Source organism: Nannospalax galili, unplaced genomic scaffold (assembly GCF_000622305.1).
Source record: "Nannospalax galili isolate Female #2095 unplaced genomic scaffold, S.galili_v1.0 scaffold660, whole genome shotgun sequence".
Classification (NCBI taxonomy): Eukaryota; Metazoa; Chordata; class Mammalia; order Rodentia; family Spalacidae; genus Nannospalax; species Nannospalax galili.
Window position 1 is genome coordinate 5168016 of NW_008349073.1, and position 8857 is coordinate 5176872.

Consider the following 8857-nt stretch of genomic DNA (forward strand, 5'->3'; position numbering starts at 1 on the left):
CTTCTGTACAAAACTATGTATTTTAATAATGAAATGGAGATCCTTTTTAAAGGTTAAAACCTCATTAAATTTTATGTCTTATAGGGTTTATACTGAGTACAATATTGTATAACTATTAATTCAACTGTAAACCTAAAAATTTACAGCCAATTTTGAAAGAGATGCATCTTAGCTCTGGAAATTGTTATTGAATATGTCAATGCCGTTGTAATGAAATGCTTCTTCTAATTATGTGGGTATTAAATAAATAATATTTTTAAAATTTCAAAAAACATTATGGAGTACCAGAAGAGGTATACTATAAAGGAAAATTGTAGCAATAAGCAATTAATCAAAATAATAGATAGATTTAAAATAAACAACCTATGTATTTCAGTGTGTCCCCAGAAGCTCCTCGCTGCAGAGGCATGAAAAGATGACCCTGGTGTCTCACCCGCGTGGATGGGAGAGGGAGCATTTACTGACCTGAGGTGAGACTGCAGGCCAAGGATTCATGGGCAAAAGCTAATGGAGACTGTGGGTAGGAGGAGAAGCGATCTGGAAAGGCACATTGAGAGGTGCAGAGCCGGATGTTGGGTGTCAGGTGTTCATTTCTTTGTAAGCCTCTCCCCACCCAAAGATATAAACTATAAAAAAGTTCAGATAGAGATGTTATGTGGCTTGTTTAATAGTGCCAGGGACAAGAGACCCTGAACAGAGTGAGGATAGGTCAAACAGAGAGCAGGAAGGAGGAAATTTATTGGGACATTCAGTAAATAAGAAATAAGAAGGAGCCAATCCATAAATAAATAGAATTATAGAAATAACAACGATCATAAAAAGACACTAAAACTATTTTAAGAAACATAAAAAATAACAATGTCTTTATAGACTAATAAAAATAAAGAGATCCTTGAGTAAACCAAGAAGTGAACATGGAAACATTGCATTCTGCTACAGAAGTATGAAGATTATTAGTGTCAGCTATGAATAATTAAAGCTTGCAAATCACTGAACTAGGAGTACTATCTACATACACACAGTGACTAAAGGAACTATGATGTGCTGAAATTGTGGTCAGACAAATTATAAATTATGAAAATTAATCAATGATAAAAATTCTTTCAAAAATGAGTGGGGTCAGGTATCTTCATAGTTAATTTAATCAATTTTTAATCTATGAAACTGCCATACATAAATACAATGAAATATGATCACATCCACTGTCTACTACCTCTCCAGCTTCCACTCGATCTCATCCTACACATCCTCCTCCCAAATTCATGTCCTTTTTAGTCTTTATTTTTAATCACCCACTAAGCACATTCTATGTTTCCCATATGTGTTAGGGTATTGGTGGTATCCACTAAATCATAGACATACAAAATTTGTGGTGTCTTCAGCAATAGGACTAGTTATGATGGGCAACAAGACCAATGTCAATAGCCTGTGTCATTTTGAAAACCTCTGTTATCAAGAATTTGTAGAGAGGTAGCCTATACCTGGCACTCTGATCTTAATTTAATTACCCATGTCTTACACGAACAGCATAATCCACATATGCACAATATCACCATTCAAATTCCTTTAGTAAAAATATTGTATTTTGAAATAAGCTTACTATTGGGTTTTAATAAAGTTGTTTAATGCATTCTTCTTTTTGAAGAGAGAAAGTACTTAGCCAGCTAGCCAATAGAAATCTACAGATTCAATGCAACCCCAATTAAAATTCCGGGGTCATTCTTCACAGACATAGAAAAAAATCAATCACCAATTTATATGGAGTTACAAAAGACCAAGGCTATCAAAGCAATCCTTAACAGAAGAATATTGGGGGATATATCACCATATCTATTTCACATAATATTACAGAGCTTTAGTAATAAAAACAACATGGTACTGATACAATTTTTTAATTTTTTATTAATTTTATTTTGTTTCATGTGTACAAGTGTTTTTCATATATAATTGTACATACATTGCCCAGAGAGGCCAGAAAAGGGTGTCATAGTCCCTGGAACTGGAGTTAGGCACCATGTGGATCCATCTGAATATGGGGATATGTTATCTAAGAGAGTCTGATAATAATTACCTATTACTTATCTACCTTGCTAACAGTACTACTTAATTTTCTGTTGCTGTGATAAGATACCATAACCAAGGGAACTTATAGAAGGAAGATCTTATTTGGCATACAACTCCAGTGGAATAGACCATAATGGTACAGGAGGCGTGGTAGCAGAAGGTTGCTGGAACAGAAAGCTATACCAAGCTATACCATCACATCTTCAAGCAGGCACAGGAACAGAGTGCCACTGGAAATCTGGGAAGGTTTAAGAACTCTCAAAACCTTCCTCCAGGGTTCTACTTCCTTCACCAAGGCCGTGCCTTCTAAAACCTCCCAAAACAGTGCCTCCAACTGAGGACAAACTGTCCAAATACTTGTAGCCTGTGGGGGCCATTAAACCATCACACTTACTAACTAAATTAATTTAGTATATGAGTAAGTAAATAAATAATTAAAAATTAAAATTAAGTAGCCTGACACACCAGTGGGAAAGAATGGAGCTATCAAAATAAATTCACATATCTATTGCCAACATTTTCTCCACAGAGCCCTAAGAACCATGTATCAGATGAAGTGCAGCCTTATCAAAAATAATACATAGGGGCTGGAGAGATGACTCAGCAGTTAAGAGCACTGGCTGCTTTCACAAAGGACCCAGGTTCAATTCCTAGCACCCACATGGTGGCTAACAATTACGGGTAACTCCAATTTCAGGGCATCTGATACCCTCTTCTGACATTGCATGACAGGGATGCACTTAACGTGCAGTTGTATGCTCATACACATAAAATTTTAAAAAAAAAGAAATATTTTTTAGATACTTGAACAGTGATTGTAAAAATAAAGAGTAAAACTTGACTGAAATTTTACCCCATAGAAAATTCAGTTCCAAATGGATAGAAGACTTAAATGTAAATGCAAGCTCTGACTTTCTAAACTAATAGAAGAAAACCAGGGAACAAGGGAAACATTACAAAATAGCAATGCTGTGTGAAACAAAGAAAGGAACACATACTCTGGACAAGACATGGGACTTCCACTGGAGAACTCAATGTAGCTGTGGTTACGTGTACAACAGCAGCATAAGACTGATCCTGTCAATGTTTCATCAAGAATGGAGGAGGGTCCTATGAGGCCCCACGCCTTCCTGTTGGACTACTGGCAGTTAGTGGTGCCTGGGGGAAGGAATGTCATTTTCTTCTGTGGTGTGGCCACTGAAAAGTTGCCCAAGGTCCAGGAAATAACCTCCCACCAAGCTCATGCAGACAGACCTAATTAAGCTCAGTGGGTCTCTCTCTCTCTCTCTCTCTCTCTCTCTCTCTCTCTCTCTCTCTCTCTCTCTCTCTCTCTCTCTCTCTCTCTCTCTCTCTCTCTCTCTCACACACACACACACACACACACACACACAAATACATGAAAGTACAAGAAGGACTTGCGAGGAAGAAGTGTTCTCAAAACCCTTTTGAAGATGGTTGGAAGGAAAATGTTACAGGGCAATGGGCATAAAAATGACAGAAATTCATTACAGAAATGTGTAAGTATGTCAAAGTACAAACAGATACATATTTTTAAAGATGCGAGTATTGGAAAAGATATTTTTGATAATCTCCCCATACACACAAAGCACAGAAGCAGGCAGAAGAAGACAATTGGGACTGTGACAAAAAGCGTTTGCACAGAAAAGAGAATGAAGAGACAGCCCACAGAATGAGAAAATAGGTCACTGTTCATGTCAAAGGATTTCTATCCAGAATCTTTAGTGTTTTCCACAACTTAATACTGACAACTAAAATATTTAGATTGAAAAGTATGCAAAGATATGAATAGATATTTGTGAAAAGAAGCAATACAAATTTCTAATGGAAAAATGCTAAACATCACTTATTATGAGAAACTTGCAAATCAAAACTCTTATTACATGCTGCCTTAACCCATTAGAAAAGGCTCAAAATGGTGACAAAGATGCAGAACAAAGGTAGTCAGACCTTAAACATTCTTGATACGAACACAAATCAGTACAGCCTTTAAAGAGAACAGCATGAAAATTCCTCAAAAAATAAATTACGTATATCACATGACCCATATATCCATTTCTGGGTAAATTCTCTCACCAAATGAAATAAAAAAAAAAGTACTGTTGAGAAACTTGAATTTCTTTCTTCATGGTGGCATTATTCACAATAAGCCAAGGTGTTTGATCAGCTTAGGTGCCACCAACAGATGAATGGACAAAAGAAGTGTGCTGTATTAACAGACACACAGCAAGAGAAGATGGAGGAAAGGGAAGGAGGAGAAGGGAAGCAGGGGAGGAAAGAGAAAGAAAGAGCAGAGGAGAGAGGATAGGGAATATATGTGGATTATAGTCATCCACGCAGAACAATGAAATCCTGTTATTTGTAAGAAACATGATGCAACTGAAGTGATTATAATTTGAGTACTGCAAGTTCTCTCTCATGTGTGGAAGTTTTAAAAGTTGACCTGAAAGCAGAACAATGAGTACCAGATATTAGAAAAGGATCGGAGAGTGGGAAAGCATGATTGGAGTTCACCATTGTATACTCTGCCTGTATAAATAGTATGCTGAATAGCCCTATGAATATGTACAATTAGTCTAAAATAATATTTTTCAACACTAAAAAATATCTACTGTATGATCCATAAGTCCTAATTCTATGTAAATTTCCAAAAGTAATAAAATCAATGCACTAAATGATATCTGCAACCCTATTTTCTAATAAAACTATCCACAACAACAAAGATATGGGCTCAATGAATGAATGCATAAAGAAAATTTGTTACACATATGCAACAGAATATTATTCAGCTTTTAAAAACAATGGAATCTTCTCACTTGTAGCAAAATAGAACTGGAGAAAAAAATTAAGCACAGAAAGATCCATACCATATGCTTTCTATTACACAGCAATGCTGAAATAATTGATGTAGAACTAGAATATTATTTGATGCTAGGAAAGCTGGGGGGGGCAAAGGATAGGAGGTTAGAAATGAGTCCCAGTAGCCATTTTGATAAAAGGAATTAGTTCCAGCATTTTAAAGCAGACTAGGGTGATTACTGCTTTTATTATTTTATGAAGAACCAGGATATAATTAAATGATGAGGATATGGAAGTGCTAATCACAGTAACTGAATCTTTGCATGTCACACAAATCAGATGATATATCACACTGGGTCCAATAATGTTACAATTATTACATGTCAGCTTACAGATTAAAAAAAAAAAGAAAACCCTCCACAAAGGAAACATTACAGAAATCGAACTGGAAGAAAATAACTTATTACTGAATAATTATTAAACCAGAATTTCAAATGCAGTAAAGGCAGCCTGGTGAGAGATTGCACAGCAGAAAGTTTACTCTTCTATATACAAAAAAGCTGTTGGGACCTTTGCATACAATTTCTCCAGATAAACAATAACACACATATGAGAGGACTTCAGAGCACCGTATGCCAAAGGAAGTTTAAATGTCTCTGCTATTGGGATGGTCATCTATATTTGCCATATGCATTTATTTCAAGGAAAAGCAAGAGTCTCAAATCTTTGGAACCCAAGATTTTTGGAATGTGGAGCAAAATTCTTGACCTATGGTAAGTTCCTCTTATAAAAGCTGGGAGGCAGGAACAGTCTTCCTTGGTGTTTATAGTTAAAAATTATTTCTTATTTCTTATGAAAAACAGCCCTGGTGTTAGGAAGACAAGAGACTACTCTGTTTGGTTAAAGATTTATTTACACATGAAAAGAGACAGATGAAGCTTAGCATTATAAGTTTTCCAAGTTAATGCAGTGTAAAAAGGAGGAAAGGAAGCCCTTTCATCTACTTTCAATGAAAAATTGTAAGTTTCTTATTTTTAACTTGTGTTTACATTGTATTGTTATACTTGTGTTATTATAAAATGTGCATTAGCATTGCACCTTTCAAATTATCTCTTTGGTTGCTATTTCTAATCTGCAAGTTCAAAATAGCATTCCTGGGGCTGGAGAAGTGGCTCAGTGGTTAAGAGCACTGACTGCTCTTGCAGAGAACATGCGTTCGAGTCACAGCACCCACATGGTGGCTAACAAACATCTGTTACTCCAGTTCTAGGAGAATCTGATACCCTCTTCTAACTTCCATATTCATACTCATAAAATAAAACTAAAAATAAAATATTTTTAAAAAATGAAAATAAATAAAATGTCTTTGATAAATAAAATAATAATTCTGTCTTTTGAATTTGTAACAAAAACATTTTCCATCTTTTCTTTCTTAGCATGCCAAGAGATTCATAGCCTATTCCAGCCCAGAGAGTACTTTGTGCTCAGAAAAAAACGAGTGTCACTAAAGCAATTTTATCAATATAATCTATATCGTAACAACATTACATTGAAAGAACTGATACTGCCTTTTCTGATACTGAATCCCTTTCCATCTCTCTTTGAACACATGGAAAAACTTCAGTGTAGGTTACTCTGATAATATCAAAAGGGAGAAAAACGAAAAAGGGAATAGAACAATTCCATCTGTTTCTCAGTGAAATTCGCAGTTGTTTTCTGTACTCCTAGCAATTAATTCACAGTTAGAAAACTAAACTTTCCATCATTTATCTGACGATCTATGCACTGCATGTATGTTGTTCTCATGAAGTTTATGTGGTAGAAGGAAAAGAGAAATAATGAAACATAGCCAGGTCTCTACCTTCAATTCTTTAAATGGTTATCAGTCGAAGAATCAAAATATTCTTCCACACTGAACAATGTTATTATTTTTGAGTCATTATACAAATAGAATGTTTCTTAATTGTCAGCAAAGCTCTTGCTCCACTTTCCAGACTGCATCTCTTAGCCCCTAACGCATTCATGCCTTTCCTTTACATGCTCTGTGACAACAGCACTGACCTCCTTCCCCATTCCTGTAATTCTGTAGATACTCTGAAGACTTGTGCCTTTTTATTGCATTTTTTTTCCTGGGATTCTGTGATGGTTTGAATGAAAACGTTCCTTGTGGGACACTTGGTCTCTAGTTTGTGGAATTGTTTGGGGAGGGTCATGGAACCTTTTGGAGATGTGGCCATGCTGAAGTAAGCCCATCACTGGGGATGGGCTTTGAGAGTTCTTAACCCTTGCTAGATTTTCTAGTCTTGCTCTGCTTCCTGTGTCTGCTTGAAGATGTGAACACCTGCTTTCTACTCCAGCCATCTCCTTCCACTATGCCTCCCTTACCATCACGGATACTTACACTCTGGAATCATAAGCCAAATAAACTCTTCTTTCTGTAAGTTCCCCTGGTCATAGTGTCTTATCGCTACAGAAAAGTAACTAAAATAGCTTCAAATATTCAGTCCTCTTCTGTGGCTAGGCACAACTTCCCCTTCATTTGATTTCTCATGGTATTCCATCTTGTTGGAGAGCCTTAATTTATAAATGACAGCTTCTTCACCTCTGGAACTGCTATCTCATTCACCCTGCCCTCTACTTCCTCTTCATACTCAGACAACTGTTGCTATAAGTAGGGGCTGAGCTGCTAAGGTACAATGGGACACTTTTTGTGCCTTTTCTAATCTTTCTTTCACTGGCTAATACCATTCGATTTCTTCAGTGGATCAAAATATACTATCTCTTCTCATTCTTCTCACATGACTTCACATTGTTTTAGTTTCTTAGGATACTATATCCAAGCTCTGCCCATAAAAGGTGTTGTGTTTTACTGTATATTACACAAGTTATCCAACTTACTTAACTAAAATTAAAGCCTTTTAGAGGCAACATGTCTATCCTTCATCTATCTAAACATTCAAAATTGAGTTAGTGACAAGGTGCCTGGAACATAATGTATAACAAATAATTAATTGCCAGATATTTATTTTTACTTGCATATCATACATTTTTTTAAAAATAAATTTGAAATATTGCATAATAGAACAAGTTTTAAAAGATAAATATTGTTGCTGGGTATGGTGGCACATGCCTTTAATCCCAGCACTCAGGAGGCAGAGGAAGGTAGATCTCTGTGAGTTCAAGGCCAGCCTGGTCTACATAGTGAGTTCCAGGACAGCTGAGGCTACAGGGAGACCCTGTCTCAAAAAGACCAAAAAAAAAAACAAAAAAAAACCCAAAACCATAAATATTGTTGAATGAATTTATCAGCTTTCCAAGAAAGGTATTAGGCTGTGATGATGGAATTTATTATTCTAAGTGAAAGATGAATCAGTGTTTGAAAACGTGGTCTATACAGATATTGAAAACACAGGAATTTCTGATTCTTACATAGAGGTGTCTCTCTGAGGTGCAATTTTCCTTCCTTGTCTTTGTTTCTCTCCCTATGAGAAGGAGCATTTCCTCTTCCTTGTCTCCCTTCAGTCACTGTAGTCAAACACAATGCAGGTCACTACAGGAGGCAGTGGATGGGGAGAGATTTGAAACTGGAAAGGCACCAATTTTCCTTCCCAGTGTTCTAGATGATGATGCTTAGTCCATTATATTCATTTGCCTTGTACTAATCAATAAGTCTGAAAGGTGACAAAGCTATATATTTTGTGGTTATCCCAGAGTAGTAAAATGCTAAAGTAATTAAGTAATCAAATATTACTTTTTTTTTTTTGTCTTTTTGAGACAGGGTCTCTCTGTAGCCCCAGCTGTCCCGGAACTCACTATGTAGACCAGGCTGGCCTTGAACTCACAGATATCCTCCTGCCTCTGCCTCCTGAGTGCTGTGATTAAAGGTGCTTACCACCATGCCTGGCCTTCAAATATTACATTTTAAATTTTAAAATTTATTTTAACTTAACGGTGTAAAAACTATATATATTAAATA